The sequence below is a fragment of the Eurosta solidaginis genome, chromosome 4 (genome assembly GCF_040869045.1).
Source record: "Eurosta solidaginis isolate ZX-2024a chromosome 4, ASM4086904v1, whole genome shotgun sequence".
In the NCBI taxonomy this organism is placed as follows: Eukaryota; Metazoa; Arthropoda; class Insecta; order Diptera; family Tephritidae; genus Eurosta; species Eurosta solidaginis.
Genome location: NC_090322.1, coordinates 213,969,882 through 213,994,318, shown reverse-complemented (window position 1 = coordinate 213,994,318; position 24,437 = coordinate 213,969,882). Strand labels below are relative to the sequence as shown.

General features: G+C 35.2%; 1 protein-coding gene across 1 annotated transcript in view; it reads left to right on the top strand.

Annotated features, from left to right (window-relative positions):
* Nucleotides 1–8,478: 8,478 nt before the first annotated feature.
* Nucleotides 8,479–24,437, top strand: part of LOC137248770 (uncharacterized) — a 415,244-nt gene continuing 399,285 nt past the window's right edge. The window contains exon 1 of the mRNA XM_067779676.1: nt 8,479–9,115. The gene's annotated coding sequence lies outside the window, so the exon portion shown is untranslated. The remainder of the gene's footprint in view (nt 9,116–24,437) is intronic.

The window sequence follows — 24,437 nt, the reverse complement described above, 5'->3', positions numbered from 1 at the left end:
TAGTTTTTAATCAACTTATTTATTTTTTCTTTGCTTAAGTCTGAAACCTAATTTTTTGCACAAAAATTATGCGTCTTTAATATATTTTTGAAATCTTCGCTGTCAAGATAAGCAATAACAAATGGCGGTATTGAATTTGACATTAAATAATTATGTATACTCTGAGAATGTGAACCCACTGTCATCTTTTCTCAACCCAGTACATGGTTCAATTATGTACAGGTTGGCTCATCTCATCAGCTGATTTTATTTATGTCATTGCATGGTCGAAGGGATTGTCAAAAGGAGATGGCAAACTCAAAATGAAACCAACACATTGGCAACATTTTACTTACACATGCAAAAACTGCTAAGTTTTATGTTTCCATTTCATACCATTCGCACCAACACCAATACACAGATTTTGACAATTTGAACAGATATATTTTGCTGCTTTACAGATGAGCCAACCTGTATATAGTTGAACCATGACCCAGTATCAAAAACCGGTAAAAGTCTAGTTGAAGGGTCCACTGCTAATACGCCTAAAAAAATATCGAGAGAGGTGTCAAAAGACATTGACATCGACAACAATAATCCGAAGGCGGAAAAGAAAATTTTTATCTCTGTCCGGAGATATTTGCAGTTGAAGTTGACGATTTTCATGTGGTTGTTATAATGTTGTCGTACCCACATACAAAATTGTGAACATAAGTGTTTTGTGCGGATATAGTTTTGGTCTCCACCCCGGTGTTGGACCGGGTAATTTTTTATAAGCGCGGCTAAGGGCCGCCAATGCGGAAAGGTGTTCTATGGATCCTACCCCCGGTTTCGGAGGGACCCGCGGGTCATTTTCCGGTTTTCCGTTAATATCTTTTGAACAAGATAAATTATTTAATCTTCCGCCTTCGGATTATTAATACTGATGTCAAGACGAGTCGTTTGACACCTCTGTCGATATTTTTGGTAGCGTATTAGCAGTCGCTACCTCAACTAGACTTTTACCATCTTCCGGACAACTGCTTTCAAATACTCCTAGTGCCTCCCCAGCATCTCCCGACAGCGTATATAATTCAGAGCCATACAGCATCATAAGTATTGATGCGAATCTTAGGAAATTCTCGATAATTCTGCGCCTTCCGTTTTTTTCTTCATAATGTATGTATTCATCTACTTCACTTATAACCTGCTAGAGTAAAACTGATCAGCTTCTTCTCAGACTGCGAGCAGTGGCGGATCTACTGGGGAAACGGGGGGAGAGTTTCTACCATAAAAGCCACAGAAGCTCTGTAAATCTGTCACACAGACATAAATTCTACACTCAAATAATTTTTTTTCCCTAGGAAAATCAAAAGAAATCCCTATCTTCTATCGATGGAAATTTTCATTTTATTGGCAAATTTAATAACCTTGTTTAATATAATTTGATAATTTTGATTGAGCTTTAGGACAAATTATTTCGACTTCAATCTGAAGTCATAATCAAGAATCTATGAAAAGAAAACAATTAACATTTTTAAACATACATTTCCGTAGCAAAAATACGACTTACACATATGGATATGTATGATCGACTAAACAGAAATTATGACAACATAATTTTAATAGAAACAAAAGAGCGAAAAGTATAAATAAAGATAAATCAAAAATTCCCGCGAATATAAACCATAGCGGAACGATACAAGGTGGCAGCATGGTGACATACCTACAAACATATATAAAAATTTCATGTACTTTGTTTTTGTAAATTCGATGGACAAATGTCAAAATCGTACTGCGCCGTAATTTGATGTATCAAATCAAATAAAAAAAGCTTAAAATCAGCTGTCCCATCCTGCCACCTTGTATCGTTGCGCAATAAACAATTTCATGTACCGCAAGTGTAAACAAAAATCATATGTATACAATAAAAAATGTGTCAACAAAAGTTAAAAATATATATATATGTATGTATGTACGTATTTAATGTATGTTATGCTCTCAGCATTGCTAGAGTTATTGTTCCAGCTTAAGTTTAGTGAGTGTGCTTAACTGACAGCAGCGTGATGTTGTTTTAAGACCAAATTTCTGTAGGTTTGTGCACAGTGGTCTACATCTGATTTAAAATTCATTTTTATATTATTAGGGGTTTTCAAAATGTGTAAGGTTTCTAAAATGAAGCGCTTATTATAATGTTTTTCATGCTCCAGAATGGTTACGTTTTCAAAATCTGGATAGTGTCCCTTGTCTTTGCAATGCGCAGCCAATGCTGTCTTGTTTTCTGGATTATTATTTCTCAATTTAATATTCGATTTGTGGGCGACAAGCCTCGTCTTTAGTTTAAGTTTTGTTGTCCCTACATATACTTGTTCGCATATGTGGGACCCGTCGCCGTTGCATGGAATTTTGTACACCACGTTGGATTTCTCATGATTTGGTATTTTGTTCTTTAAGTTACTATAAATTGGTCGTAGAGTGTTGTTGTAAGTATACGCGATTTCATATTTCTCTTTGTCATATAAATTTGAACCCTTGATTCTTTCAAACACTCCTGGGATATATGTCATTATTTTATAAATTTTATCACCTTTCTCGGTTGTATTATTATTGGCGTTCGCTGTGTGATGTTTGTGAATCAGTTTGTTTATAAGGGACCTGAGAAAAGAATTTTGTTCCAGGGTTTTTCTAATTATCGCTATGTTTTTTTTGTGAAACATCTTATCACTTATGTTAAGAACCCTTCTTATAAAATTTTTCGCTGTGTTCAAAATAGTGTTGGGTGCATGTTTAGAATTATAATTGATAAGTCTACCCGAAGCTGTTTGTTTTTTATACCAATCAATGTATAATTTATTATTATTTTTAATTATTAATGAGTCAAGGTAGGGAAGTTTGTTGTTTTTCTCCACTTCCATAGTAAATCGTATGGATTTGTAATATGTGTTGAGTAGTTTAGGCATGTTTTCCATTTCGCTCGTTTTGACGATGGCAAATAAGTCGTCAACGTATTTGGTTAACAATCGGGGGTTTGCTTTTTGATTCCATCTCGAATCTTGTTAGCAGTTCATCTAAAACAATGTCAGCTATCACTTCCTATAACTTGTGTAAATATGTAGTCCGTATACTTAAAAATATTACAAAATTTTCAAAATACAATGTCAAAGATTCCACAGAGTTCAAAGAAAAAGTTAAAGACACACACATTTACGATGATGAGAGTTTGGTGTCGTTTGACGTGGTTTCTTTGTTTCCCAGCATTCCCTTCGATGCGGCTATCGACATCATTGCCTTCAGGTGGACTGACATTAAAGAGCACACATGTTTAACAAAAGAATTATTCATGAACATATGAAAATTTTGCGTGAGGGACAATAGATATTTTAAATACAACGACAAAATTTACGAACAACGACCAGATATGCCAATGGGATCTCCAGCCTCCCCAGTGATAGCTGACATTGTTTTAGATGAACTGCTAACAAGATTCGAGATGGAATCAAAAAGCAAACCCCCGATTGTTAACCAAATACGTTGACGACTTATTTGCCATCGTCAAAACGAGCGAAATGGAAAACATGCCTAAACTACTCAACACATATTACAAATCCATACGATTTACTATGGAAGTGGAGAAAAACAACAAACTTCCCTACCTTGACTCATTAATAATTAAAAATAATAATAAATTATACATTGATTGGTATAAAAAACAAACAGCTTCGGGTAGACTTATCAATTATAATTCTAAACATGCACCCAACACTATTTTGAACACAGCGAAAAATTTTATAAGAAGGGTTCTTAACATAAGTGATAAGATGTTTCACAAAAAAAACATAGCGATAATTAGAAAAACCCTGGAACAAAATTCTTTTCTCAGGTCCCTTATAAACAAACTGATTCACAAACATCACACAGCGAACGCCAATAATAATACAACCGAGAAAGGTGATAAAATTTATAAAATAATGACTTATATCCCAGGAGTGTCTGAAAGAATCAAGGGTTCCAATTTATATGACAAAAAGAAATATGAAATCGCGTTTACTTACAACCACACTCTACGACCAATTTATAGTAATTTAAAGGACAAAATACCAAATCATGAGAAATCCAACGTGGTGTACAAAATTCCATGCAACGGCGACGGGTCCCACATATGCGAACAAGTATATGTAGGGACAACAAAACTTAAACTAAAGACGAGGCTTGTCGCCCACAAATCGAATATTAAATTGAGAAATAATAATCCAGAAAACAAGACAGCATCGGCTGGGCATTGCAAAGACAAGGGACACTATCCAGATTTTGAAAACGTAACCATTCTGGAACATGAAAAACATTATAATAAGCGCTTCATTTTAGAAACCTTACACATTTTGAACACCCCTAATAATATAAAAGTGAATTTTAAATCAGATGTAGACCACTGTGCACAAACCTACAGAAATTTGGTCTTAAAACAACAACATCACGCGGCTGTCAGTTAGACACATTTTTTATTGTATACATATGATTTTTGTTTACACTTGCGGTACATGAAATTGTTTATATTCGCGGGAGTTTTTGATTTATCTTTATTTATACTTTTTGCTCTTTTGTTTCTACTAAAATTATGTTGTCATAATTTCTGTTTAGTCGATCATACATATCCATATGTGTAACTCGTATTTTTGCTACGGAAATGTATGTCTAAATATGTTAATTGTTTTCTTTTCGTAGATTCTTGATGATGACTTCAGATTGAAGTCGAAATATCGAAAAAATAAATATATTTTGAATACTACTAAAAAAGAAGTTTTATTAAATAATCTGGCCTAAAGATGGAAATTTTCTTCATTATTATACTCAGCTGAGCAGAGTTCACAGAGTATATTAATTTTGTTCGCATAACGGTAATCCGTAACGGCATAAACTAATGGAGATAGATATAGACTTCTATATATCAAATTAATCTGGGCGAAAAAAGAAATTCATTTAGCCATGTCCGTCCGTCCGTCCATCTATCTATTAACACGATAACTTGAGTCAATTTTGAGATATCTTGATGAAATTTGGTATGTAGGTTTCTGGGTACTCATCCCATATCGCTATGTAAAATAAACGAAATCGGACCATAAGCCCACTTTTTCGATATCGAAAATTTCGAAAAACAGAAAAAGTGCAATAATTCATTACCAAAGGCGGATAAAGCGATGAAACTTGGTAGGTGGGTTGTTCACCTTATGGCGCAGAATAGAAAATTAGTAAAATTTTGGACAATTGGGGTGGCACCGCCCACTTTTAAAAGAAGGTAATTTAAAAGTTTTGCAACCTGTAATTTGGCAGTCGTTGAAGATATCATGATGAAATTTGGCAGGAACATTACTCCTATTACTATATGTATGCTAAAGAAAAATGAGCGAAATAAGCTGAAGAACACGCCCACTTAAAAAAAAATGTTTAAAGCCAAATTAAAAAAAAAATTGAACATTTTTACAGTATATAAGTAAATTAAGTCAACATTCAACTCCAGTAATGATATGGTGCAACAAAATTCAAAAATACAAGAAAATGTAAAAATGGGCGTGGCTCCACCCTTTTTCACTTAATTTGTCTAGAAACTTTTAATGCCATAACTTGAACAAAAATTTACGAATCCTTGTGAAATTTGGTAGGGGGCGTAGATTCTATGACGATAACTGTTTTCTGTGAAAAAGGGCGAAATCGGTTGAAGCCACGCCCAGTTATTATACACAGTCGGCCGTCTGTCCTTCCGCCCGGGCGTTAACATGATAACTTGAGCAAAAATCGATATATCCTTACTAAACCTAGTTCACGTACTTATCTGAACTCACCTTATCTTGGTATAAAAAATGGCCGGAATCCGACTATGACCACGCCCACTTTTTCGATGTCGAAAATTACGAAAAATTTAAAAAATGCCATAATTCTATACCAAATATGAAAAAAGGGATGGAGCATGGTAATTGGATTGGTTTATTGACGCAAAATATAACTTTAGAAAAAACTTTGTAAAGTGGATGTGACACCTACCGTATTAATTAGAAGAAAATGAAAAAGTTCTGCAGGGCGAAATCAAAAGCACTCGAAATCTTGGCAGGAATGCTGTTCGTGGTTTACATATAAAAATAAAATAGCAGTACCCGACAGATGCTGTTCTGGGTCACCCAGTCCACATTTTGGTCGAGATCTCGAAAACGCTTTCACATATACAACTAAGGGCCACTTCTTTATAAAACCCTCATTAATACATTTAATTTGATACCCATATCGTACAAACACATTATAGAGTCACCCCTGGTCCACCTTTATGGCGATGTCTCGAAAAGGTGTCCACCTATAGAACTAAGAGCCACTCCCTTTTAAAACACTCATTAACACCTTTCGTTTGATTCCCATATCGTACAAACACATTCTAGAGTCACCCCTGCTTCACATTTTTGGCGATATCTCGAAAAGGTGTCCACCTAAAGAACTATGGCCCACTCCCTCTTAAAATACTCTTTAATACCTTCCATTTGATACAAATATTATACAAACACTTTCCAGGGTTACCCTAGGTTCATTTTCCTACATGGTGATTTTCCCCTATTTTGTCGCCAAAGCTCTCAGCTGAGTATGTAATGTTCGGTTACACCCGAACTTAGCCTTCCTTACTTGTTATAAAAATACATATAATAAATTTAGGACAAAAATTTTACAATTTGTCCCGTACCAATCGGGGAAAAATCCTTTGATCCGGGCTTGAAACCTTTCGTCTTTAGCCGAATTGGGGGTAACATTTTAGATTTTTCCAATACTCTGTTCCATATTTTTTGATGATGTACCTTTATGGATCTGTTAATGTGTAAACTTTGAGATGGCTTTGAAAATGTCCGTTAATGAGTATCTGCAACTGCTGTGTAACTGTATTTTTATGAATAATGTATACACGTTTTTTCATCGCCAAATACATGGGAAAAGCGGATGATGTTACAGATCTCGAACTATTTGTATTTGTATTTTTCGTTTTTATATAGAAAGTGGGCGCGTTAATCAACGGATATTAAAAAGAAAAGACGGCTTTTAATAAAAACAATAATTTAAACTGTTTTTGATGTCGATGCAAAGATTTTCAAAAGATTCGAGCGGCTATAGTAGGCCACTTCCGTTTTTTCAAAATTATTAAATACAGTTTTTAAGTCAACCTTGCGAAGTTAATCATGTAAAATTTTAGCAATGTAGCTTTATAAATGACGCAAAAAAGTGTTGTATTATCATAGAATTATATTTCATTTTGAAATAATACTTATTTTTTTGTAGTATTAGTCGCGGCCAGAAGAGGTAGTGTGTGAAATTTCATTACAATATGATAGACCGATCAATTGGTAACGCTAACTTAAATTTTTTTTCGGTTGAGACTACGAATTTTTTGGTTGGCGCTACCACCGATTAAGTTGATAGTGGATACCGAAAAAAACGTTTTTTTTTGTGAAATCATGCATCAGATAGCGTTGAACGCATCTTACTTACTTAATTGACCCTTAACCGTAGTCGCTTCTTCTTTCTGCGAATACACGAAGGGGATTTAAACTCCCTTCTCCACCTGGTCCTTCCGGCGGAGTGGGGGCCACCTTCTTCCTCTGCTTCCATAGGCGGCTCCGATAGAAACACTTTCTTAGCCGGAGCGCCATCTTTCATTCACATAACGTGGCCTAACGAGCGCAGCGGCTATATTTTAATTCGCTGGACTAAGTTGATGTCTGCGTAAAGCTCTACAACTCATCATTAAATCTTCTTCCGTCCGTAAATTTTTCGAAAAACTTTTCTCTCGAACACTCCCAGAGCCACTTGTCATGGTCCATGCTTCTGCTCCATATAGCAGCACGGGTACGATAATTGACTTGTAGAGTATGATTTTCGTTTGCCGAGAGAGAACTTTACTTTTCAATTGCCTAATCGATGACAGCAGGTACTTCGTTTTGTCCCCATTCACCATCAAACCCATCTTTACCGCTTCTTTTTCCAGTTTGGAGTAAGCAGAACTAACGGCGCGGGCGTTTAGGCAGATGATATCAATGTCATCAGCATATGCCAGCAATTGCACGCTTTTATTATATATTGTTCCAGAGCGGTTAAGTTCTGCAGCTGTCATAATTTTCTCCAGCATCAAATTAAAGAAATCGCACGGTAGGGGATCACTCTGTCTGAAATCTCATTTAGTTTCGAACGGCTCGGAGAGGTCCTTACCAATTCTGACTCAGCTGATGGTGTTGTGCAATGTCGTTTTGCAAAGCCGTATAAGTTTTGTTTTGATGAACGCATCTACTGTATGAAAAACTTAATTGTAAATACGATACAACTAATACCTCAATTCGGTACAACACGAAGATACAAACAAAAGCGAACTTCGCATCACTATCATCCGAACACGTTGCACGCAACATATAAGTTGTCTATCTGTAAAATTTGCCGCTTCTAACAAAACAAAGCAGTTTTTATCTGACAGATATTATTTTACTATACGCCGGGAAGAAAGTGTTTTGTGCGCGTTCAGCCATTTTCATAAGATAAAATAAAAAGATACAGTATTGAACTTAACACAAGCATACTTTTGTATGTTTGTAGAGAATATTCGTGTTAATAGAGAAAATGGTATGGTTTTTGCATCGTCCGTAAACAAAGCGACTGATAACGAATTTCGAATTATTTAAAAACCGAATATATTACTGTTTAAATAATTTGCATTTTCCAACACCGAAAATAGTGCTTAATTAAATATATGAATAATATGAAAAAATAAAAATAAAACCGAATGCGAATTAATTACTAAGTGTTCGAAGTTAACAAAGTTTTACGAATCTATTAACAACAATTTGAGAAGTGAATCACCAGCGCTGCTGCGTAATATTTATATTAAAATATTGTTTAGACAAATTCCAAATAAATATTCAGGTGTAATCGCACATATATAAGTGTATTCAAGTTGATTGGAAGTGAGTGTTATTATACAACAAGTGGTAACGAAAAAAAAAAACTTATTTTGCTGCAGTTGTATTAGTGTTTTGTTTACAATTTTATGAGCGTGTACGTAGCATTATTATGCACGCTCGTACGGCGGAGCTATCAATGCCGACACCGATAAAAGTTCAATATACATATGTATATATCATGGGTATGCCTACAAACCTACAAGTGATTATAAATATTTGTGTATGTACATAATATAATTAAATTATAAACGTAGAGAATGTGATTCCACAAAATATAAAAAATAAATAGTAAATTCAAGTCATACTGGTGCTCTTGTATTTGTGTTAGTGTAGTTCATATATGAACATCACCTTGTTTGTAAATTTATTAGCTATACCTACCCCTTCCTGTTTTGTGCTTTTAGTGAAATGATTATTCGTTTTGTCCCCAGAGCTAAATCTGATAAGAAACGCGGTTCAATTATTCAACCGGCAATCGGTGATATACTAGTGGGTGCCTAAATAAAGTCGGTTTCATAAATATAAGGTCAGCCATAAAATACTCATACTCAGCAAACCAAAAGGAGTTAGTCAAATACACAGGTGACTGCAGTTACAAAGGAAATTTATTATTTTGTGAACCGTTATATTTTTCAATCAGGGCTTCAGAACATACACTAGCCACTTAGGCCTACATAGCTCTGCAAGTCTTTATTCATTTTTCACGTTCTAAACTTAGTGGGATCGCTCTTTTTATCTGATGACACTGACGGATGTTGACCATTACATTTTTTTGGTCTGAAACTTTTGTACAACCAATGAACCTTCATTCTCCGAACCAGGGGTGTTCAAGGGATTTGGCGCAAAACTAAAAAAAAAGGTTGGCTATGGTATGATTATAACAAAGGTGTTACCATATGCCACCATTGACTAATTACATTGATCTCAATAAGGCTGTTTGGATGAGCTGCATTATATGGATATGAAAAGTATGCCAAAACCTTAAACAGCAGCAATTGCAGTCCATGAAACAATGAGTATAGTTAAGATATTGCAATATGGATGGCAGCCATATAGGTTTGTGTTTAGCACTATCAACAATTCCCTCCTATGTCATAGATATCAGCTGATTTGCTTGTGTTTGTTATTATTATACATACGTGTTTACATATTTTTTTTTTTACATTTCAACATGGCTGCATTCCTTCTTACGTCATACATCCAGGCGATAATACTTGGTTGCCACATGTTTAGCTCTTTGGTTCATGGATAAAGTCCGACCGGCAAAGAATCAATGTTGATCGATATACATGCGGTTCATTTGCTTGTATGGCATGCCGTCACCAACACAATTCAAAATTTGAAATTTAGAAGCATGCTGTTGTCATTTTGCGTATAATTGAACCGAATTCAAATCGATTGTTTTTGGGAGCCATCCGGACCGCAAGTAAATACATGTCAGCCGATTGTCTTACCGGGAGTTTGAATGTGTGGCATAACGGCACCTACGCAATTCAAAATTTGTATTTCAAGGCATGCCGAGATCACTTTGCGTGCTACTCCATCGAAATTGATTCGATTGTTGTTGAGAGGCAGGCAGATCAAAAGTGATGTCGTTGGGAGCCAACGAGACAAAAGAGCCATTGCGTGGGCACCCTTGGTCTGAATTTGTTCACTCTCTGCATAAAATACGTTAAACGCAGAGGTTCATAAATCTTCAGATAAATTTTTCTTATCATACACTCCAAGGCAATCTCACGTTATGTTGCTATCGTTGATGCTTCTGCGTCATATATCAGCACGTATAGTAGGCGCTTTTTTAGAGCATGATTTTTGTTTACTGAGTAACCTTTTTACTATTATATCCCAGTTGCACTCGGTTGCGAGAGTAGTTCTACGTTGAACTTCTGGATTGCAAGCATGGCAAATACTTCATAATTTGAAATCTGGAGCTGCCAGCGGTGGCAGGGTTGTTTTTTTAAACGTTGATGTTCTATTTAATGCAAACAAATAGTGTCTTGATCTTGTTAAAGACTGGACCCCTTTTTTTGCTTTTTCCGCTCTAACAAACACAGAGGGCAACTCCTGAGGACGATCGCATGTATATCGACAGCAAACGCCATACATTGTATGCTCTTATGTAAGATGATGTCTGAGCGCGCTGGATTCGCTTTGACTCACTTCTGCAGCCTCAGAATCATCGTTGGTATTGTAAATCAACTTTGTTTCGAATATTGGTTTTGTTGGTGAAACAAAACTTGGTAAATCAACATTCACGCTACACCTTTTCGTGATACCGAAAACCACTTGAATATTGCCAAAGTGAGGTGGTGCATGTAAATTTTCTTTCAGTTTATCTTCTCCCTAGTTATTATCTGTCCTATCACGGAAATCTAGATTGGTAAAGGATTTACTTGGTCTGAAAAGTCAACAATAGAAGGAATACTGATTTCGTTATAATTGACGTGATATGTATGTTTTCTGTGAATTGGTCTGAGTATATTTAAACTGAGATCGATAGACATGCACATCTCTTACCGATCCTTATCTCCATGCCCTGACAACTCGTCGGGTATTACCGATCACATTGCTTATAGAGTATATTTTTAGTCTATATATGTACATGTATTATAGACATTCTCTTATCTTCATGCTCCGTTGCAATATTCCCTATACGTCATACCCCGTTATGGAACCTAGATACGATTGTCATTGTAGATTCGGGCTATATATGCAGTGCACTAATACATGATCTATACAAATTCTAACTTCCATTCATCCACCTGGCATTTTTCCAGCAAACATAACATCCAGGAAGGAGTGGGGGAGACTTTATCTTAAATATAACTCTACCTCAGCAGGCAGTTCAAAAACGGTCTATCTCAGATTTGGGGATAAACGCACTATATTAGTTCAATACATATTGAAGTGATCTTGATACCGTTCGTTGTTAAAGCACATTTTGATATAGAGCTTTCTTGGACCGGATTTTGAAGTAGGGCTTTATTCAATAAAAGCATGATGATGGACTGTTTTTTAAGTAGAAGGTTCTTCAAACAAACTCTATAGGGCGTCTCCAACCGAAACAGGGTAATATTCCCCTCAGCAGTCGATATAGTTTTCTAAACGGAGGAAAATGTTACTACAAAAGCGGTTGAACGGAATAAACGAGACGTTTGAAAATCAACTGGCAGTGTATTCTTATACCGTTGGCCTCGGGTCAACTCAACCAGCGCACATTGGTTCAAAATTGAGTTTTTGAGGAATAAAATAGTTGGGGTTAAGCTATCGGTCTAAAATTTTGCATGGGGTATTTATAGATGAAAATATCGTCTTGTGGCAAAGATGGGCGGGCCACGCCAATTTTTCACTACTGCTGCCATACAAAAGGGAACCTTTAATTTAAATTTAATTTCATATATTTCGATATAAACAGTATTTATTGAACTCGAAAAAACACAAAATCAAACCAAAAAGATGTGCGACTCTGCATCAGGAACATCCCCATCTGAAATTATATTATTTTAAAGTTTGTTTATTTGAAATGTGTTTTTAAAATCTTACCGTTACAATTATCAAAAAAATGATCAGTTTCAAGTTCGAATGAATAAACAGATTCATAAAGGTCCTCCTCAGATTCGTAGTGAGTCGCTTTTGAGGTGCAAGGTAATTCACATTCATTAGAGATGTCAGGCATTTTTAAAAGGGAGACTACTGCAGGTGGCAGAGAAAATTTTTGTTTGGCTTTATTTTTTTTCGATAATGAAGATAATAGTGGAACAGAAGAGTCCATAGCTCTGCCGAAAACATCGTCCTCTTGAATCTTTCCTGGCATGTCCGATACGATCACTTTTATAAATTTTGTTACGCGCTTCCGACGCGTTTTCGCCTAAAACACCAAGAGGCAATGTCGCAAAGTCCAATATTTGCGAAGAGTGCACTAACAGTTTATGAAGTGTTGGCGTCATCGGATTCCAATAGTAAAGCTGAAAATACAATTTTGCTGTTTTTTCACAGTAGTTCTGAAATAGCTGGGTATTTACTTCGTATTCACACGATATTGCTACGAGTATTATGTGTAAGCGTTTTAAAAAACTTAAATCAATTTTAGTATTTGAAGCAAACAATTCTGTGTTTGAGAATGCCCTTCTCGCTGTGTTACCGTCGTTGGTATTACCACTTCCGTTTGTCTTGGGTTTGTCGACATGTAGACCCATTTCGTCCCAGAAATGTTTTTGAATTTCCCGCTTCTTTTTTTCTATTTGCCCTTTATGTTCTTTGCTTCTTACTTGCCATATTTTTAGATCAAGTTTGTAAGAAAGATGAAGGATAAATTCAAAGCAACGAATCCATGCATGCAATGGACTTATACCGTACTGCAAACTATCCGATCTAGGTTCAAAACATGGAGATTTCAAGTCCTTAACTAACATAAACATTTTTGCTCCAGCACCGCATATTGCACAAACTTGGGTAGATTTCGTATCAGTTAAAACGTTTAAAACTTTTCCATCGATAAGAGTCATGTTAAGACTATAGTTTATATCAAATCTTGTATCATTTGACGTATTGTATTTTAAATATATGAGGTTCGATATTTCGAGATCTAATCTCTTTTTTTCGTTTAAAATATGCTCGTTTCTTTGACAAATTGAATTTTAAGTGGTCTGCAAAATTTTATAGATTGTGGAGTAGAATTCCACCAAATAATCTTTCCAGACTGCGTTACTAATTTTAAGGGAATTATTGACGTCACAAATAACGATTGGTCAAATGACTCGGGAGTATTTTCAAAAAAATTTTGCTTAAATTGGCTATGTCCACTTGAGCCATCAAACCCATAGCTTAAAATTAAAGTTAGTGTATTATCTCCTTTAAATTGGAGAAGAACGTCTTCTTGGAGTAACGAAATTCGTTTGACGGTATGGTTAAGTAAATTTTGTAATGGAACAACTGCTGTAGTTTCTGTTATTTGTATTCCATTCGGTCGGCATTGTGACTTATATTCCAACAACTTATTATAGTGGGGATAAATATCGCAATTACGAGACTTGTTAAGTTGCCGAATGTTGTTATATTGTTGTTTTGTGAAATTATTCTCCAAAAGAAAAGCCATAGCATCCTCAGGAGACAAAGGTATTGGATGCACAACCTTCGAATCAATTAATTTTTTTATTTTACTTGGCCTACAAGGAGATTTGTTCACTGCATTGAGAACATAATAAAGATCTGTTTCTTTTGAGTGTTTCGCCGAAATTGAAGCAGCATGAAGCAATAAATTTGAGTTGTGTTCTTGTTCTAATGACAGTGTAGGCGCTATTTTTCTTTTCTGTCTTTCGCAAACCATATCATATTGGAGTTTTGGTCGGCCTCGGGGCTTTGCAGTAACGGTTTCGAGAAGTTGTGCCTCGCACTCTAACCATTCGCACTCTAACCACTCGCGATCGGCTTTTTTTAAAATTGCAAAACTTCGACTGCGTTTCTGCCACCTTCTATTGGCGTTTCTACAAAAAATTTTAACCTTGTTTTTTATTGATTCAATTTCTTCCTCCCCATAGCTGTTTTTCAATCTTCCTACAACCCAATCGAACACCGCAACAATCAAATTGTAGCCTCGCTTGCAAACTCTTGCAGATAAAATAACATTTGCATTAAAGAGGACACTATTAGCTGTAACTACATATGTAATTTATATTGATCCTATTTGATCCAACTTAGTTATATTCTATTTAACACAGAAAAAACTCACAAAAATCAAAACACAACACGGCTTATTTAAACTCAAAAATATATTAACGATTATTATTGTTTCAGGAAAAAATTTGTTGTTCCTGATTTTACATACCTTTAGTAATATTTTCCATTTTATAAACACACTTTATTCAAATTCGTTAGTTTTTAGCACCACTTGAGATTTTTATTTAATTTGAGTAAAATCTTTTTTACGAATACAAAAATCAAAACCAAGACTTTGAAAGCTCTCTGACAAACAAGTGGTAGCCAGCTGACATTATTTTTTTAATTTTCTATTTACTACAGTAATGTGTAATAAAAGGTAATTATTTTTTTGGGAAAATCAAAAGTCGATAACTGGGTTTAATTCCTCAATATTTCGATTTTGAACCATAGTGCAGCGTTGGGCTTAAACCTAAACATATTTATGACGGCAAGAGTGTTTGTCATATTAGTTTGTTTTATCGGCTTTATCGCGCGATTATTGTTAACTATTGCAGATCTTATAAATATGAAACGCGCTCTATAAGAATATACAATTAATAATAAAATGAAATGGTTAAGAGAAATTCAAAATATTGGTTGATATTAATGAAAATATGATAAGATAAAATAAGAAAGCTCGATAAAAACGGTATGGGAGAAAATAAAACCTTATTCGAGTTTTTCGATATCAGTAAGCTTAATTAAATACTCAAATAATATAACAAATAAAATCAGTTTACCCTAAAGAAATTTCAGCAGTCTTAATCTTAAGTGTATTTGAATTAAATTAAGATTATGGCAGGTAATTTAAACCTAAATTGAAAAAAAAGAAATAAATAAAATAAAATAAAAGTTAAGAAAGTTGAATTCAAACAGAATAATAACTATTCTAAAGCCTTAATCAAATTTAATTATTTTATTGAAACAAATATGCCAATGAATAAAATTATTTTTATTGTAATCCAAATAAAATAAATTAAAACGATATTAAGTGATATAAAATAGCATGAATTGAGCTCACAAAATATAAGATTCAAACCTAAAAGAACGAAATGAAATTAAACTAAATTCAATCCAAGCAAGTCACAACTTCTTAAAAATAAACAAGTTTAGCTAAACATATCTTAAGCAATTGTTCTAATTGGAAAACAACTGATTATCCGATTAAACATAACTCTAAGTATTTCAGTGAATTATGTTTATAAATAAAACACTACAAAACATTTTAATTTAATTAATTAACGCAAACAAATTCTGCGAATTACGAATTGCTTAATAAATAAAAAGTCTCTTCAAAGACTTGACTAAATTTAACAACTGTAAGAAGTAAATTTATGCAAAACCTAAAGTCATAGTGTGAAACATGTGCGCACACACCTACACAACCATTAACGTTAAAGCAATGAAAGGCAAAGCAAAAAAATTTTTTTTGTAAAAATGCGCCATGAAAAAGGAAAAACAACAAAGTTAGCAAAGTGTGATTTTAAACAGCGATACTACCTGTTGCGCCGCTAACCCAAACACACAAACCTACGTGCATATATTGGTTTGTTTCTACGACCGTTTGCCAATGTTAACTGTTCAACATTGCTGCACAACTAAAGCCGCCGACAAAAATATGTTTGTGTGTACATTAAGGTGTCCGTTATTTTTTAAATCGGTGGCATTGATGGATAGTTGAAAACAATTGAAACTGAACTCGAGAAAGATTATTATATAATTTCTTCTTTCTGCGCTTAGATATAAAAAACATTTATCAAACGTCTCGTATATACAAAGTCAGTCCCTTGGTACGTTCGTTAAATTTGTTAGCTAATAAGTCGAGTAGCTGGAGGTGGTTTTATTTTCTCGAACAAAGCTAAAATTCAATAAGAAGTTAGTTGGTTTTGTCCTTTTTATTTACTCCAAGTTTAGTGTAATAAAAATGAAAAAATCCCCAACGAAAGTTTGTTTTCACAAGGGTCTTGTTAAAAATACAGATCCTTTTTTAGTGAAGATATTACAATAGTATGCTATAACAACACACAAAAAACACCCTACCAGGCATGTTCTGCAAATGCAAAAGTATCCCAGATTTATTTTGATTTCCATCCTGAGTAATGCACAAATGTCGTGCGATAGCCATTCCGTTCGCAGGAAACAGGTTTGTTTATGTTTATAATTGTCAGAAAAACATCGCCAGACTGAAAAAGTTGACATATGTATGGGGGCGAGTTATCCCTGTGGCCGATGTCAGCTTAAATAGATTATTCTGCATGGTGTTATGATCCGATTTGTTCTCAAGGTTTTGCCTAACGTGAGTACTTATGTTAGAAAAAAATAATTAAACAATTTTTTTGGAGTTAAACGGTTTTACTGAAAACAACACTTACGTGAAGTAATAATAATACTAAAAGCTAGAAAATAATTAGGTAGGTCCTGGGTACTTCCATTACTCTCCTCACCAATCTAAGGCGTTGATCAGACATTTAAATAAAAGCGTTGGGCGCGTGAAATTTCTAAAAATGTGAGGCGTAGCATAACCTTATTAAGGTTCAGTTGGTCTTATATATGACTATCAATAGCAGTTTTACGCGTCCAACGCTTTTATTTAATTGTCTGACCAACGCCCTAGATTGATGAGGAGTGTGATGATTAGTACCTAGGACCCACCTAATTATTTTCTAGCTTTTAGTATTATTATTACTTCATGTAAGTATTGTTTTCAATTAAACCGTTTAACTTAAAACATTGCTTTTTAATTATTTTATTTTCAAGTTTTTAGTATTTATTTAATTGCCTATTATTTCTCACTCTATTTAGTTTCTTTAGCGACTCATTATTACAACGAGTTTTTCCTGACAATTTGTTACAATCTAAGTCCTTAATATGTAACTCTTACAAAGAATTTACTCGACTCTGCGCCACGTATGCTTGTCCCTCCTCCAATATTTTGATGTCATTTTTACCGGACTGTATGTAATATTTGTTCCAAATACAAGCCAAATCGGATATCATAGGTCGCTTTCTATTTATGTATTCAAATATGGACCAAATCGGACCACAAGTACGATTTTTTTGAACATATCGATCCTTGCGCCAGCTAGCGGTAATTTTTTCATAGGTCGCTTTCTATTCTTGTATGTATTATGTGTTCCAAATATGAACCAAATCGGACCACACATATGATTTTTTTTATATATTTCGATCCATGTGCCACCTATCGGAATTTTCTTTTCTTATTATTGCATTGTCGTCGGGTTCTGAACTATATTTCAAGTTTCAAGCTTGTATCTTATCGGGAAGTTACTCAAATTTCAATTACAAAATTCGTCGGCCGACCGTCCACCCTGTCAAGTCAAGCTAAATAAAACCCTTTAAAAAAGCTCAATGGGTCCTGCTCGGTATTGTTCCTGTTCATTCTGCGGAAAATGTAGCTATATAAAGCCGCCGTGGAGGTTGGTGGCGCCGCTTGAGCAAATAATAGCGGGAGTTTGGTTCTGCCTAGTAGGCTGAGACAAACCCTTGGTATGGTGTTATGTACGCGGAGTTTGAGTATATGGAGGACTCCAGCTTCAAAGAGCTGCACTGGAAATATATTTGTAGAATCAAACAGATTTAAGAGCAAATTTAATCCCTTGGTTTGATAAAAAAACCGAGTCATGTAGGCAATCAGAATCAACAGTCGTGTGAATTACCCGCTTCATCCTTACAGATTTTGCGGAAGGAGCTTGTATTTTTTCATAGTCGAGGTATGAATTCAATACCTCAACAAACAAGATTATTTAAAATAGAGAAGAATTGGAATACTGACTAATGACAGTGGGTAAATGTATATATAGTAAGTTGGCTCAATAGTTAATTCTTAAATTTTCTTTAGGAGATAGAAAGAGTTGTGTGCCTCGCTTATAAACATCTCCAAACCTTTGTGATACCATCCTTGCCGCTATCTCGTCTCTTTTGTTACTGCAAGCGTCTGTGAGTTTTGCATTTGCCTTGCGATTTGCAATAACTTCTTTTGCCCTTATGTATAAAATCAGTTTACCCTAAAGAAATTTAAGCAGTCTTAATCTTAAGTGTATTTGAATTAAATTAAGATTATGGCAGGTAATTTAAACCTAAATTGAAAAAAAAGAAATAAATAAAATAAAATAAAAGTTAAGAAAGTTGAATTCAAACAGAATAATAACTATTCTAAAGCCTTAATCAAATTTAATTATTTTATTGAAACAAATATGCCAATGAATAAAATTATTTTTATTGTAATCCAAATAAAATAAATTAAAACGATATTAAGTGATATAAAATAGCATGAATTGAGCTCACAAAATATAAGATTCAAACCTAAAAGAACGAAATGAAATTAAACTAAATTCAATCCAAGCAAGTCACAACTTCTTAAAAATAAACAAGTTTAGCTAAACATATCTTAAGCAATTGTTCTAATTGGAAAACAACTGATTATCCGATTAAACATAACTCTAAGTATTTCAGTGAATTATGTTTATAAATAAAACACTACAAAACATTTTAATTTAATTAATTAACGCAAACAAATTCTGCGAATTACGAATTGCTTAATAAATAAAAAGTCTCTTCAAAGACTTGACTAAATTTAACAACTGTAAGAAGTAAATTTATGCAAAACCTAAAGTCATAGTGTGAAACATGTGCGCACACACCTACACAACCATTAACGTTAAAGCAATGAAAGGCAAAGCAAAAAAATTTTTTTTGTAAAAATGCGCCATGAAAAAGGAAAAACAACAAAGTTAGCAAAGTGTGATTTTAAACAGCGATACTACCTGTTGCGCCGCTAACCCAAACACACAAACCTACGTGCATATATTGGTTTGTTTCTACGACCGTTTGCCAATGTTAACTGTTCAACATTGCTGCACAACTAAAGCCGCCGACAAAAATATGTTTGTGTGTACATTAAGGTGTCCGTTATTTTTTAAATCGGTGGCATTGATGGATAGTTGAAAACAATTGAAACTGAACTCGAGAAAGATTATTATATAATTTCTTCTTTCTGCGCTTAGATATAAAAAACATTTATCAAACGTCTCGTATATACAAAGTCAGTCCCTTGGTACGTTCGTTAAATTTGTTAGCTAATAAGTCGAGTAGCTGGAGGTGGTTTTATTTTCTCGAACAAAGCTAAAATTCAATAAGAAGTTAGTTGGTTTTGTCCTTTTTATTTACTCCAAGTTTAGTGTAATAAAAATGAAAAAATCCCCAACGAAAGTTTGTTTTCACAAGGGTCTTGTTAAAAATACAGATCCTTTTTTAGTGAAGATATTACAATAGTATGCTATAACAACACACAAAAAACACCCTACCAGGCATGTTCTGCAAATGCAAAAGTATCCCAGATTTATTTTGATTTCCATCCTGAGTAATGCACAAATGTCGTGCGATAGCCATTCCGTTCGCAGGAAACAGGTTTGTTTATGTTTATAATTGTGAGAAAAACATCGCCAGACTGAAAAAGTTGACATATGTATGGGGGCGAGTTATCCCTGTGGCCGATGTCAGCTTAAATAGATTATTCTGCATGGTGTTATGATCCGATTTGTTCTCAAGGTTTTGCCTAACGTGAGTACTTATGTTAGAAAAAAATAATTAAACAATTTTTTTGGAGTTAAACGGTTTTACTGAAAACAACACTTACGTGAAGTAATAATAATACTAAAAGCTAGAAAATAATTAGGTAGGTCCTGGGTACTTCCATTACTCTCCTCACCAATCTAAGGCGTTGATCAGACATTTAAATAAAAGCGTTGGGCGCGTGAAATTTCTAAAAATGTGAGGCGTAGCATAACCTTATTAAGGTTCAGTTGGTCTTATATATGACTATCAATAGCAGTTTTACGCGTCCAACGCTTTTATTTAATTGTCTGACCAACGCCCTAGATTGATGAGGAGTGTGATGATTAGTACCTAGGACCCACCTAATTATTTTCTAGCTTTTAGTATTATTATTACTTCATGTAAGTATTGTTTTCAATTAAACCGTTTAACTTAAAACATTGCTTTTTAATTATTTTATTTTCAAGTTTTTAGTATTTATTTAATTGCCTATTATTTCTCACTCTATTTAGTTTCTTTAGCGACTCATTATTACAACGAGTTTTTCCTGACAATTTGTTACAATCTAAGTCCTTAATATGTAACTCTTACAAAGAATTTACTCGACTCTGCGCCACGTATGCTTGTCCCTCCTCCAATATTTTGATGTCATTTTTACCGGACTGTATGTAATATTTGTTCCAAATACAAGCCAAATCGGATATCATAGGTCGCTTTCTATTTATGTATTCAAATATGGACCAAATCGGACCACAAGTACGATTTTTTTGAACATATCGATCCTTGCGCCAGCTAGCGGTAATTTTTTCATAGGTCGCTTTCTATTCTTGTATGTATTATGTGTTCCAAATATGAACCAAATCGGACCACACATATGATTTTTTTTATATATTTCGATCCATGTGCCACCTATCGGAATTTTCTTTTCTTATTATTGCATTGTCGTCGGGTTCTGAACTATATTTCAAGTTTCAAGCTTGTATCTTATCGGGAAGTTACTCAAATTTCAATTACAAAATTCGTCGGCCGACCGTCCACCCTGTCAAGTCAAGCTAAATAAAACCCTTTAAAAAAGCTCAATGGGTCCTGCTCGGTATTGTTCCTGTTCATTCTGCGGAAAATGTAGCTATATAAAGCCGCCGTGGAGGTTGGTGGCGCCGCTTGAGCAAATAATAGCGGGAGTTTGGTTCTGCCTAGTAGGCTGAGACAAACCCTTGGTATGGTGTTATGTACGCGGAGTTTGAGTATATGGAGGACTCCAGCTTCAAAGAGCTGCACTGGAAATATATTTGTAGAATCAAACAGATTTAAGAGCAAATTTAATCCCTTGGTTTGATAAAAAAACCGAGTCATGTAGGCAATCAGAATCAACAGTCGTGTGAATTACCCGCTTCATCCTTACAGATTTTGCGGAAGGAGCTTGTATTTTTTCATAGTCGAGGTATGAATTCAATACCTCAACAAACAAGATTATTTAAAATAGAGAAGAATTGGAATACTGACTAATGACAGTGGGTAAATGTATATATAGTAAGTTGGCTCAATAGTTAATTCTTAAATTTTCTTTAGGAGATAGAAAGAGTTGTGTGCCTCGCTTATAAACATCTCCAAACCTTTGTGATACCATCCTTGCCGCTATCTCGTCTCTTTTGTTACTGCAAGCGTCTGTGAGTTTTGCGTTTGCCTTGCGATTTGCAATAACTTCTTTTGGGAGAACATTGTAGATAGCATTTAAAAGTGCATAAATCACTACTGGATTTCTTACACCATCGGCTAACTCGATGATTTACCTGTGTGTTTACTCTGCCATCTTAAAACCAGCAACCAGTTAAATTTTTCTTAAGAATGTCGCAGTTTTGATTATACAATTAGCGGCAACAGGCCGTATTTGAAACAAATTCTGATACAGAGATTTCTCCGTTTTCGCGAGATTGACCGATTTGCACTCAGCTGACGATATGGTTAATATAAAATACAATTTTTCTCTGAGTTGCACTATTTTTTTTATTTCGAGAGTAATGGCCACCCTAATGTACATATATATTTAGTATCTACAGCTAATGAAACCAGCATGCAAGTGTATTTGAACACGTCTTGAATTTGCTCTCGAGTACTACTAGTTCAGCATAGAGCACAATCTCTACTTAGCGGTATTATAACAACAACAATAAGACAGCTAAGCTCTTAAGTAATCTTGGCTAGGCGATAAAAGTGAGATTCCAACGTAGCTCAAATACAAATACGAGTATATACACAAATGTGGCCAGGTAGAACTCTACAACACACATGAATGCATAAATAAACACACATACACATGCACACATAAATACCAACGTGTGCATATGCAAATAAAGTGGTATTAGAGTGGCGCAAAACTATTCGTTAGAGATTAAAGACATTTACCTATTTGTTGGCGATTTTTAGTGTTTTTGTACCTTTTGTAAATTGTAGTTTGTTTACAAAAAATATGGCGTTGTAGTTTAATATGCGATAATTCTATTGAATATCATAAAACAAAGTATTTTTGTATCTGAGAAATGTGCACAATTTGCGTAAGTCACGGTCAACGTAATTGTTACCGCATTGCAATACCAATTTCAAAAGTCAAATCAAACTTACACCAACAAAAGCTAAGCCGAGTTTTGTGTGTAAATATGTACATATGTAGATATATATAGAAACTTTAAGCTTAAGAATGTAGATACTGTGACTGACTGAGCTGACTTGTTGTCGGTGAAAACAGCAATTTAAAACGTGTACGAATAGTGCAACGAAAGAGAATATGAAAATATAAGAAGAGGGAAAAATAATGTAAATAAAAGTAAAAGAGAAAATAAAAGCGTAAGAAATTTCTTTGAGCGGCTTAAACGTAGCAATAAGAAAAATAACAAGTAAGGAAGGTTAAGTTCGGGTGTAGCCGAACATTACATACTCAGTTGAGAGCTATGGTGACAACATAAGGGAAAATAACCATCTAGGAAAATGAACCCTGGGAAACCCTGGAATGTGTTTGTATGACATGTGTATCCAATGAAAGTCACTAAAGAGTATTTTATGAGGGAGTGGGCCATAGTTCTATAGGTGGACGCCATTTAGGGATATAGCCATAAAGGTGGATCAGGGTTGACTCTAGAATGCGTTTGTACGATATGGGTATCAAATGAAAGGTGATAATGAGTATTTTAAAAGGGAGTAATCCTTAGTTACATAGGTGGACGCCGTTTCGAGATATCGCCATAAAGGTGGACCAGGGGTGACCCTAGAATTTGTTAGTACAATATGGGTATCAAAAGGGTACGGGAAAGTCAGATAACCTGGGCTATAGGGTCGTTCAAGCCCTATAAGTCTCCGGGCCCGGATGGAATCATTCCTGCGCAGCTTCAAAGGTCTTTGGGGATTTCCTGCCGCTGGTTGGCCATCATATATACTAACTGCCTCAGGCTTAACTATATCCCGAAGTCTTGGCACACGGTTAGGGTTATTTTCATTCCGAAGGCCGGCAGAAGCTCTCATGTATCACCTAAGGATTTCAGGCCAATCAGTCTCTCGTCGTTTCTTCTGAAGACGTTTGAGCGGTTGATTGACCTGTACCTACGGGAAAGGATACCTCGGGGGTTACTGTCGGCTTCACAACATGCGTACTGCAAGGGCAGATCGACGGAAACGGCTCTCCATTCGATTGTAAAGCAAATAGAGGGGTCCCTAGAACACAAAGAGTATGCTCTGGGTGCCTTTCTAGACATCGAGGGAGCTTTTAACAATGTCTTACCGGGGTCAATCGAAAGAGCTCTGGTGGCTTTAGGAGTCGAGGCGGCTCTGGTTGAATTTATTAGCAAACTTATATGCGGCAGAATTGTCGCAGCGGAGTGGGGAGGGGCCATAATTAAGAGGAAGGTGTGCAGGGGCACGCCACAGGGGGGTGTCCTATCTCCTCTCCTCTGGGTTGTGGTAGTCAACGAGCTTCTTGTGGAGCTGGAAGCCAATGGTTGTCGGGTGGTTGCCTATGCAGATGACCTCGCTATCCTAGTCAGAGGCAAATTTCTGGGCGCCCTGCGCGATGTTCTTCAGGGCTACCTGGATACTGTGGCTAGGTGGGCTGAATCATGTGGATTGGCGGTCAACCCGGGAAAAACGGAATTGGTCCTTTTCACAAGAAGATATAAGGTGCCCGATTTCAGAACTCCCTCGATTGCAGGGGTACCGTTGGTACTTTCTGATAGGGTTAAATATTTG